We start from the raw sequence: 12,590 nt of genomic DNA on the forward strand, positions 1-12,590 counted from the left end.
TCGATCTGGATATATTATCTCATAGTTTCGAAACTTTGATCTAGAGATATGAGTCTCTGAGTTAGGATATAGAGTGAAGGCCTTTTGGCTTTTCGGATGAATTGGAAAGCAAACTTTGGATTCATGATTTCTTGTATTGTTCACTCTACATGTTTGAATCTTTGAATCATCACGTATTTATAGTCTTCAAAACTAACCAGTGATCCGCCAACATATCTCATAAATTTGCTCACAAATTTTGACTTTGAGAAAAGTTAGACAACGTTTAAATCTTTATTAAATGAGTTTGTCTTCTAGCTCAACAACTTCGGCAACTGATGCTTTCATTCGATACTTTGATATGATTTGGGTTGATGGTTTTCACACTTGATCTGGTGAAGTGTAGATAATTGATCTTGACTGAATATGTTTAAACTCGATCTGGCAGAAGATATAAGGTTTTGATCGATCTGGGTTGTTCTTCTAGAGCATGGTCATTTGATCCGTTGAAGTGAAATAGTTGTAAAAAAATATAGATCAAATTCCTGATTTATCCAGAGTAATCCAATTTTGTCGAAAACTTGATCTGGATGACTTTGTTAAGTTCGATCTGTACGTATCCATTTTTTTGATTGATCTGACCGTTTGTCCTTAATATATTATTTTAGTATTTGGTTTTGTTTGATCTGTTATCACCAAAACTTATAGTTTGATCTCCAACAATTTTCCCTTTCTTGGTGATGTCTAAATCAAGCCATCTTTATCAATATTCAAACTGATATAAGGAAGCAGATCAAAAGACTTTCTTTCACCGATAGAATAATAGTCTTTGGACAAAATAAATGTCAAAAATTAATGTCTTCAAAAATCGTCAGACACTGATCTGCATGCCAAACTCTGATCTTCTCATTATACTTAGATCTGCTACTTCTTCCCTTTTCCTTTAGACGCTTTGGTAAAGGTTGCCTTTTCCCCCTTTTTGGCATCACCAGCCTCATTAAGTAGATCAAGAATGACTGTGAGCTGGGTACCAAAATTATCATTAAGTTGTTGATTGTTTGATTTAGTGGAAGCTTGTATGCTATCAAGTCTGCGAAGGATGTCAGAATATTCATTTGTTTGTTTTCTTTGCACATGAATCACAGAATTAGATATATTACTGACCATCTTCAGCATACTTGCCTTGAAGTATTTTAAATCTGTAGAAGTTTGAGTTGTTTCTGTCTGCAACTCAGATACCAGATTGAACAATTGATTTAAAGATTCAGATAAGAACTGGGGAGGCAGAACATCTTTCTGTTGAAGAGAAGGAAAAAAATCTTCAGAGGAGTCAAAATTACAGATTTGAAGAACTAGAGAGACAACAGGAGAAGGTTCAGACTCAATCTCTACTATAAGAATTGGTGAAGCTTGAACTGATTGTAGTGGAAGAGCAACTTCACTTGAGATTGATATCTTCGATATCTTTGCATAAGGAATTTCCAATTCCTTTTCGAACACAAGCGTAAGAGGATTGAACATAGTGTGAATTGGATCAAGCTTGACTACCTTGAAGATAGGAGGAAGTTCCAATTTATACACTCTGTCTGCTTCCAAATTCTCTTCCTCAATCAAAGATTCTGCAGATGGATCCTGATATTGTTTTGCAGCTGGAGTAAAAAGAACAAGGGCTGTGTCAGGATCAAAATTTATTTCCTCAAAAGAATTGGAAACCATCATCTAATCTGGAGGCTCAGTAAAAATATCCTCAATGAAGGAGTCTTCAGAAGGAAGATGAGATTCATCCATAGGTTGATCAGCAGATGGTTCCTCAACCTGAGTCTCAATCAGTGATTCTTCAAATAGAGATTTTTCCACCAAAGGTTCTTCAGTAACAGAGTCAGTATTCAGAGCTTCCTTTAGAGGAGAATAAGGTTGTGCAAAAGAGAGAGGCGGTGAGACATGACCATCTGAGGACTATCAATGATCGGATTGAAATCCTCAGTGTCAGAGATAGTTCCAGTTGAGTTTGTTTGAGATGCTTTTGCTGATGAGGCCTCAGCAGGAAAATCTTGTCTCATCATCTGAGCAATAGATGTCATCAGAAGAGCATCATTCTCTAGTTGACTTATTGCTACAGTTTGATCAAAAACATCCAAGCTTGTCAGATTGAACTTTCCTCTTTTCAATCTCAGAAAATCTTGCAGAAGGCTTTCCTTAAATCTGAGTTCAATAAATTTTATTCTCTCCAGTGCAAGTTAGATATCTTGAGTTTCAGCCCACTCAAGAATCATGTCTTCAAGAGAAGCAATTTTGTCCAGCTTGTTCAGAGTCAAAATATTTGAGAAGTGGTTTTTGGTCCGGTGGAATACCCATCTGCCAAAGGCTTTCGTCTTTTCCTCTGCATTTTTGGTGATGTTATGAGCAGCAAGATCAATAATCCTTTGTGCATTGGAAGTGGAGGATAGGTCAGATGTATCACTAGGCTCTTTAAAGAATCTAGACTAAAGAGTAGTGATATTCATCTTGGTCACCAAAGGAACATCACTTCCAACTCTTGACAGTGGAATAGCAGGAATTGGAGCAGATTGATTGGCAGCTGGAACTCTGGGAAGCGGTCTGAGAGATCTTTGCTTCTGAGGAGGAGGAGGAGGATGAGGAGGAGGAGGCAGAATGATCTTAGCCAAAGTCACTCGATCTGATTCTGACCCTTCTGACTCAGGAGAATCAATCAATAACTTTATCTATACTGATTTCTTCCTTTTTGCAGCAGAGGGCTTCGGAGTAGCAACGGATTTGGCAGCATGAATTGCCAATGGTTGTGATTCATATGGTAATGTAAGATCCTCAATCTCATCTGGATTGGGTGTACCATGCTTGAATATGATCAATTGTTTTGCCTTGTACACCTCAATGGCCCTTTCTTTCAAAGTTTTGTGAGGATGAAGATTGGTAGAGGGTCCCAGATGAACATTCAAATCATTCAATATTTCTCCAATCTAAATTGCAAATCCTTGAGATTGGATAGTTGGAGCAGTGATCATTGCATATAGAATATTTAACAGAACAGTAGACCAATTTACTGCAATACCAGCAAAAATAGCAACCATAATCTCAAACTTTTCAGATGTAATCGCATCAAAGGAACCTGCTTTGGCCAGAAGTGATTTGACCACAATGTCGTGCAGCATCCTGAACTCCATCTTGAGTTTCTTCTTCATTCAAGGTACTTTGATTAGCTTGTCGGTCAGAGAGTACATTTGTTTCATCTGTTTCTTCATTTCAGCAGAAATTTCTGAAAAATCAGTTATCCTTGTCTAGACAAATCAAAGGAAGAGGCAAACAGAGCGGATGAAATCTTTACAGACTCTCCACCCAGAGTAGCGGATATAACTCCTTCTTCAAGCTTTTTCGTCTGAAAGAACTTTGGAAAGGCATGCTTATAAATCACTTTTCTTCCTTCCAGAAATTTCCTTAGTCCCGAATCTTCAATAGTGAGAAACACTTCCACCATGCCTTGATCTGGGAGATCGAAGACTGTGTGGAAATAAATAAGAAGAACATTTTGGGTAATCGGAGACATGGTGTTCCTGCAGATTGAAAGAAAGAAAATATAAGAGTAAATTTGTTCACCGAAAAATTCTAGGGCTAAAAATGCAATGAAGAAGAGAAAAATTTAATCAGATTAAGATTTATGCCCAAATACGTGAACAAATGACATAGGAAACTTTTCAAATTCAAAAAGAAATACGTCGTAAAGTGAATGAGCCCAAACACGCGGTAAATAAATAATATGTTTAATTTGGTCTTAGGAATATAAAACGACAAAAATTCTATTATAAATAAACTACTCGGATCGATTGTCCGTGTAGTAGCCTAGTTCAATTCCACAAGATTAAGTGATTTTTAACATGTAAGAAAATGACATATAATTTTAAAAGTGTCAAAATATGTTTAATGAGTCATTATTTGATAAAAATAAGTGGAAAATCATATCCGGAACGTCCAAAAATGGTAGGGTAGGTCTCGGGGGTTCTGGGGGTCCAAAACGAGATCGGAAGGACCCAAGCAGTTCGGAGCGTGCAGACCAGTTCGGACCATCCAAACCCAGTTCGGACCATCCGAAATCAGCAAAGTCCAGGTGTCAAAAGTGGCTCAGACAAGTGGCAGTTTGGACCATCCGATCCCAGTTCGGACCGTCCGAACTCCCCGCCAGATTGAGGTGTCAAAATGCACTCTACACGTGGAATTCATGCCAGGATCGCAGCCTCCGAACCCAGTTCAGAGCGTCCGATCCAAGGCCTATAAAAAGGGGTCTGAGGCTCTCATTTTGAATATCCAATTTCCTCTCATCTCCTGTTAATGGCTCTATTTTAAGGGCTTTGGGACTCTTTCTTCAAGATTTGGAGTGAAAATAGTATTTTTATAGCGAAAAGTGTCCGCAGTAGCAGCCAGGTGGCGGAGCTCTGGCGAGGCGTCCAGGGGTCATAGCTAGGCTATGCCCAGGATCTGGGGCATGCGGCATCAGCGGGCTGACGACGGACGAAGGTATGACTTTGGTTCCCTATAGTAAATAGGGAGTAAGCTATAGTTTAATTAAGGATTTTAGAGCCTAGTAGATGATGTTTGGAATGCTAGGTAATGCATGGTTATTTATGTTGTAGTGCTGCATGGTAGGCTTGGACCTAGATGTGAGCTTCTAGGATCTGCCTTAGTAAGGTATGGAAGTATTATTCGAGATATACAGATTGAGTATGCATATATTATGTGCTTGCATGTATTATTTGGTTGCATGTTTATATGCCTTTATATACAGCATGTCATGATTGTATGTTGCATACATGAGTATATTGAGCCTGTTTCCTAGAGATATCCTGTATTAGGGCGCTCATCCTACGAGTTGTGGATGGTTGGATACATAAATCTTGTGTAAGGTCACCAAGATGGTTGGACACATGTACTAGTATTAGGTCACCATTATCCACTGGGTATAGGAGCTATCTCCTGATGCAACGGCGCAGCGTGCTATATACCCTGGGCCCGGTCTATGAGTTTGTTTCTTGACCTGAGTGTCTTGGCAATATATATATATACTCATACTCTTGTACTGAGCATGTTAGGCTCACTTCCGGTTATTTTCTGTTTGCTGGATGCCCTATTCCATGGGGCAGTTGCAAGTAGTTCTCCCGGAGATAGGGAGGTTAGGTGGTGACCAAGGCTGGATAACAATGTTGACCACTAGGATTTGCTTACATAATATTTGACTTACTTTAATTTCGCAGTTACTCTGATTAAGATTATTGTATTGATTAAATGCATGCTTAAGTTCTGATTAGTTAGTGATCATGGTGCGGGTCACTACATTTATGGTATCAGAGCATGCAATAAGATTCTTTGGGACATAGTATTGATTTTGGGTTATCCTTGTAGGATTACAAATTGGATTCGTTGACGATAACATTATCAAGAATTGGAATAGCAAGATGTCTAGGCTTTTCCAAGATCGTCATTGTCAAGGTTGGCAGCAGAGGTTCGTATTATGTGGATCCCAGCAGGATGGAGCTGGAAGAGAAGATCCAGTTTTCAACGTCAGGCACTTCTCCGGGTTGAAAGGAATGTGTGACATGTAGTCATCCATTCTGCGTCGACCAAGGAAGCCACCCCAAAAGACTCTCCACTAGTAGTTGGAGAGATTGACGGGAAAATCTTGTCTCATCTATCAGATAAGGAATCCAACAATATTTGAAGGATCCGGTAGATTAGAAAGATTTTATTCTTTTAGATCTTGCGAGGTAGAAGGTCTACTGACATGAGTGGCAGATAGGAAACTTCATGTTCAAGATCAGTGGACGGAATAAAAGACTTTCGCAGGAGTTTAAATACTGTATTTTGTTGTAAACAGTATTTCAGTTGTAATCAGATGTATTAAAGATTTCAGTATTTTATGTACTATGTTATTGTTTTATTTTACATCTTTCAGTGTACTCTTTTGATTAAGTTATGTATTACATGTGATTGTAATAAAGATTGTATTAGAACCTGGATTGGTGGTTCAAGTGTTGTAATCTTTGAGATTATCTTGGTTTTATTGAATAAAAGATTGATCATTTCTTTTAATGAATACTTGGGGCTTTGCATGTTTCAGATGAATAGTTCTAGATGTTTTACCTAGAATATTCTAGTAAACCAAGCGTTTTCCAGGGATGATGTGATTCATCAGGAGGAATGAGTGTTCGTTCTAACGGGTTTCCTTAGAGCAATTGGTTGTTTTGATCTCATTAGGTGGCTACCATGAGATGATGGATTTTCATCAGGATGTCAGACTAAGTAATACAAAGAGTTTTGAACTATGACCAGGACTAGACGTGAGGATGCGCGACCCTTAGTCAGAATTGCTCTGGAAGTTTTCAAACTTCAAAGGATGTTTGGAGGCATTTGTGCTCCAGGGACTATATAGGGAATGCTACTCAGTCTGGAGATTTGGCAACAGTCACAACAAGGTATAGCTTTGAAAATTGGATAGATACTAGGTGTGGTATCAGGATTTAGTTATCGTCTGTTAAGGATACAAATGTCCCATTTTCAGAACAGTCTTGGAATAGATTTTTCTTGACAAGTAATTGTTCTGAGTAGATAAGTTTCGATCTTAATTTGTGATTTCGGGATTTATTCCAAGAGTTTAGTTGAATTGATATTCAACAGGATTTAATTATCAGATGCTTGCAGACTCGGGATTTGAGTTGTGTCTCTGCAGAGAGTTTTCCTTGACCAATGATTTGGTCCAGATAGGAATGTTGCATAGTAACAGAGACTCAGGGATGAGTTATGCCAGGATGCTGATGACTGTGGGGTTCCGAGATGGTATAGTAAGTGCAACCTTATGCCGGTGTACTCTGGAAGGATTCTGTTCGAGTGTGGCATTTTAGGAAGACTTACCTTAGTCTCGTTGTATTTACAGTCATAGTAATGGGTATAAATATCAGAAGAGTATTCAGGATTTATTTGAGTCTTCTAGAATTATACTTGGTGCTGGATTAGTGCCAAGAGAATGTGGTGAGTTATCGTCTGACTTCATCAGAGATACAAATATTGATTCCGTGGATAGAATAGCCTTGGAAAGGATTCCTTGACAAGGGTATATTCTGGACAGATAGTTTTTACGTGATTCTGGGGGAGAACCAGGAGGTTTTACCAGTATTGTCTGATTCTATCAGAGGTATAATTAGTGATCAGGGTCTTGATTACGAGATGAACAGGAAATTCTAAGTAATGAATTTACTGTAAGTTTCCCTGTAATAATTTGAATTTGATTGATGGGTTATCAAGAAAAGATGAGTTTTATCAGGACACTGGGATGACTTATACTGGAGACGTGAACTATGATCATTGCAACAGTTACGTTAAATTATAATTTGGTGTTAGTTTGATAAGCTTGAAAAGATACTAGATTCTATTGACAGATGTCATTAGCCTGCTAAGTTACATCATGGATACGACAATATAAGAATTCACTTGGATAGTGGAAAGATGTTCATGTGTGTTTTGAAATGTTCAGTTAAACGGGTGCAATTTTTGTGTCCAGTGACTATTTGCAACTATTTGTCTGAGGTAGATACATATGTTATAACCCCGTGATGGGGAGCTAAATATTCTTTTGCAGAAAGAACGATTGGAATTGTTCACTTTTTGGTAGACTGATAAGATGAGTACAATACCTGAATATTCAGTTCTCAGGAATGTTTTGCAGTAATTCTGGGACTTCAGTGTTAGAAATTTATCTAGCAAGCATTTGAATTTTAATAGATACTAACATGATAGCATTAAGTGTTTAGATATGGAAAAAGAACAGCAGCTGAGATCTAAGGTTATCATATCCAGCGGGATTGTTGTCACCAATTTTCCGGGATGTCTATTGGATGCGTTAGGACATTGATATGTTAGATTCGATGAGATCGATTCAGGGGATTTGCTAGGTTGTATTGGTTTTAGGACTTTGCCAAAGAGGGATGAAACAGTTTTGTTCATCTAGTAGCGCAATTCAGAATGCAACAAGAAATTATTATCCATGACAGGATAATCAGTATTCTCATTTTCAGGTGTTTTCTCAAGTTATGAGATAGATGTCATTATAAGTGATACTAATTGACTTTTGAGTCAATAGAATATTTATATTGATATTTCCTAGAAAAAATCTAAAGGATTCAGGAAATCAAGAACTGTAAACAAAGATATTGTCATGGATGTTATGACAAGTGTTAGTCATAAAATATGAGAATCCTTTCAAAATTTCGTACTAGGTTCTGGTGAAAAGAAATGAAGAGAAGTGTGTATCAGTATGTTTCTAGATGTTTGGTATGTGTCAGCAAGTTAAAGCAGAACACCGATGACCTGGAGGGTTGCATCACAGTTTATCCATTCTTGAACAGAAATGGGGTGTTGATCGAAGAACTTCATGACACATTTATCGATGAGCTCGAGGAATTGTGATGTTATCTGGGTTGTGGTGGACTGACTCACCAATTTAGCACATTTCATTCGTTATAACCGGGACTATAGTTTTGACAGGATGACACGATTGTATATCCAGAAGATTGTTCGATTGCACGAAGTGCCAGTGAGCATAGTCAGCGATCGGGACCCTAGGCTTACTTCCAGGTTTTGGGGGAGTCTTCAGCGCGCTATGGGTATTACTCTCAGTTTGAGTACATCTTATCATCCAGAGACTGACGGACAGTCAGAGCGCACAATTCTTACAATTGAAGACATGTAGCAAGAATGTTATTTGGATTTTGGTCCAGCATGGAAAGATTAGTTGCCACAAATTGATTTCGCGTAAAACAACAATGGTGTGACACCATCCGAGGCATTGTACGAACAATGATGTCATACTCCACTTTCTGGGAAAAAGTGGAGGAGCGATAGGTTGAAAGACCAGGTGAAAAGAAGGCCATGAATAGAAAAATGGTTGCAGGCCCTATGAGTTGTGAAGGGACGCACCCAGACCATTACAAAAAAGGGCGCCCTTTTTGTAATGGACTGGGCCTCTCTGCTGCCCAGCCATTTTCTAACTCATTGGCCTTCTTCCCACCTGGAAAGAGGAGTTTCATGCCCTCCCCAAGAATCGAACATGTACCACCAGGCTTAAGTACATATTCTTGCTGATTCCTGGTACCATCAATGGTACCAGGAATCAGCAAGAATATGTACTTAAGCCTGGTAGCTCAATGGTACGAGGAATCAGCAAAAATATGTACTTAAGTCTGGTGGTACATGTTTGATTCTTGAGGAGGGCATGAAACTCCCCTTTCCATGTGGGGAGAAGGCCCATGAGTAGCAAAAATGGCTGGGCCAGCAGAGAGAAAAGCCCAGTTCATTACACAAGGATTGTCCAAAGTTACATTGAAATCGTTGCAGTTCAATGTATCTTGTAAAATTTTCATTTTGAATAAAAAGAAATGTTTATTCAGTTTATATATACATTCAGTACTTAAGATTATTCGAGGACGAAATATCCTAAGTAGGGGGAGAATGTTGTAGCCCGGTTCAATTCCAAAAGATTAAGTGATTTTAAACATGTTAGAAAATGACATATAATTTTAAAAGTGTCAAAACATGTTTAAGGATTCATTATTTGATAAAAATAAATGTAAAATCAGATCCGGAATGTTCAAAAATGGTAGGGTAGGTCCCAGGGGTTTCGGGGGTCCAAAACGAGTTTGGAAGGACCTAAGAAGCTCGGAGCGTGCAGACCAGTTCGGACCATCCGAACTCAGCGAAGTCCAGGTGTAAAAAGTGGCTCGGACAAGTGGCAGTTCGGACCACCCGATCCCAGTTCGGACCGTCCGAACTCCCCGCCATATTGAGGTGTCAAAATGCACTCTACACGTGGAATTCAAGCTAGGATCGCAGCCTCCGAACCCAGTTCGGACCGTCCGATCCAAGGCCTATAAAAAGGGGTCCGAGCCTCTCATTTTGAATATCCAATTTCCTCTCCTCTCCTGGTAATGGCTCTATTTTAAGGGCTTCAGGACTCTTTCTTTAAGAGTTGGAGTAGGAAATAGAATTTTTATAGCGGACAGTGTCCGTAGTAGCAGCTAGGTGATGGAGCTCTGGTGAGGCATCCAGGGGTCGTAGCTAGGCTATGCCCAGGCTCTAGGGCATGCGATATCAGAGAGATGACGACGGACGAAGGTATGGCTTTCATTCCCTATAGTAAATTATGGAGTATGCTATAGTTTAATTAAGGATTTTAGAGCCTAGTAGATGATGTTTGGTATGCTAGGTAATGCATGGTTATTTATGTTGTAGTATTGCATGATAGGCTTGGACCTAGATGGGAGCTTCTAGGATCTGCCTTAGTAAGGTATGGAAGTATTATTTGAGATATACAGATTGAGTATGCATATATTACGTGCTTGCATGTATTATGTGGTTGCATGCTTATATGCCTTTATATACAACATGTCATGATTGTATGTTTCATACATGAGCATATTGAGCATGTTTCCTAGAGATATCATGTAGTAGGGCGCTCACCCTATGATATATGGATGGTTGGATACATAAGTCTTGTGTCAGGTCACCATGATGGTTGGACACATGTACTAGTATCAGGTCACCATTATCCAATGGGTATAGGAGTCACCTCCTGATGCGACGGCACATCGTACTATATACCCTGGGCCCGGTCTATGAGTTTGTTTCTTGACCTGAGTGTCTTGGTACCCAGTTCACATGCATACATGCACATATATATATATATATATATAGTGTATACTCATACTCTCGTACTGAGCATGTTAGGCTCACTTTCGGTTATTTTCTGTTGGCTAGATGCCCTATTCCATGGGGCAGTTGCAGGTAGTTCTCCCGAAGATAGGAAGGTTAGGTGGTGACCAAGGCTGGATAGCAGGGTTGACCACTAGGATTTGCTTACATGGTATTTGACTTACTTTAATTCCGCAGTTACTCTAATTAAGATTATTTTATTGATTAAATGCATGCTTAAGTTCTGATTAGTAGGTGATCACGGTGCGGGTCACTACAGTCCGATTATCTTCTAAACACTTAAACTATCAGATAAAAGAAATGGCTGCAGATCAAACTATCGAGGAGCGCCAGACTGATCTTCAGGAGTTTGTTTTCACGTGGACCATGAGGATATGGTTCAAAATCGAGGAGATTCGGATGTACCACTACGCTCTCTTCCCACCGCGCAAGTAGGAGGAGGCAAGGGAGTTGTAGGACCGAGAGGACAAGTACCTGGAGTTTTTTGGGTCCGAAAAGGTTGAGGATATATTATCTTCGGAGGGGATATCTTATCTGCTTCTTCGTAAGGAGGAGCGAGTTCTCACTCACCTGCTTAACGCGGGTGAGTACATGTTCAAGCCCTTTGAACCACCACTTAGGGAGTGTTTGGTTAAATGGCAAAGGGAGGTGAACATAAGGAAGAGAATTCATGCTCCCGACAGAAATGTAAAATATTCTTAAGTATTTGAATGAAATGAAATTTATTTTGCTTATCTTGTGTTTATTTGTATGAGAAATCGTGAGTGAATGTGTAAGAAGATCAAAGGTCGTAAAAACAGAGTAAATTAAGATAAGTTACAACAAGATGAGTTTTAAACATAAAAGTTCATGGCAGATGAGTTTGAAAATCTAAACAAGTTCGATCCCCCTAAAAATAAGCATATTTAATCAATATCAATTAAACCAAGAAAATTTTGAAAATAAGAAAACTTAGCATCGGGTAACGGCTTTGTGAAGATATCAGCAACTTGCATATCGGTTAAGATGTATTCCAGATGAACATCTTTCTTTTGAACATGATCTCGGATGAAATGGTGACGAATGTCAATGTGCTTTGTTCTGGTATGTAAGACAGGGTTGTATGTGATAACAATTGTGCTTGTGTTGTCACAGTAGATAGGTGCCTCAGATGAATCAACACCATAATCTCTGACTTGTTGTTGAATCCAGAGCAATTGTGCATAGAAACTTCCTGCAGCTTAGTATTCTGATTCAGCTGTAGATGTATCAATAGATGTTTGTTTCTTCCTGAACCAATAAATTAGCCTATCTCCAAGATATTGAAAAGTCCCACTTGTGCTCTTACGATCAATTCTGCATCTTGCATAATCTGCATTTGAGTATCCTATAAGATTGAAACTTGAATCCTTTGGATACCACAAACCAACATTCCGAGTCCCCTTTAAATACTTTAGAATCCTTTAGGCAACAATGAAATGACATTGCTTTGGATCAGATTAAAATCTTGCACACAGACTGACTGAGAACATGATGTCTGGTCTGCTTTCTGTCAAATAGAGCAAGGATCCTCTAAGGACTCTGAACAGAGTTTGATCTACTGAAGTTCAAGCTTCATCCTTATCCAGCTTGATTGAAGCACTCATTGGAGTACTAGCAGCAGAAAAGTTCTCCATTCCAAACTTCTTGAGAAGTTCCTTTGTGTATTTGACCTGATTTATGAATATCTCTTCGTCCATCTGTCTGACTTGTAATCCCAGAAAGAATGTCAATTCTTCCATCGTACTCATCTCGAATTTGTCTTGCATCATCTTAGAAAATTTCTTGCATAATTTGGGGTTAGTTGACCCAAATCTAATATCATC

The sequence above is a fragment of the Henckelia pumila genome, chromosome 2, assembly GCF_033568475.1.
Source record: "Henckelia pumila isolate YLH828 chromosome 2, ASM3356847v2, whole genome shotgun sequence".
Classification (NCBI taxonomy): domain Eukaryota; kingdom Viridiplantae; phylum Streptophyta; class Magnoliopsida; order Lamiales; family Gesneriaceae; genus Henckelia; species Henckelia pumila.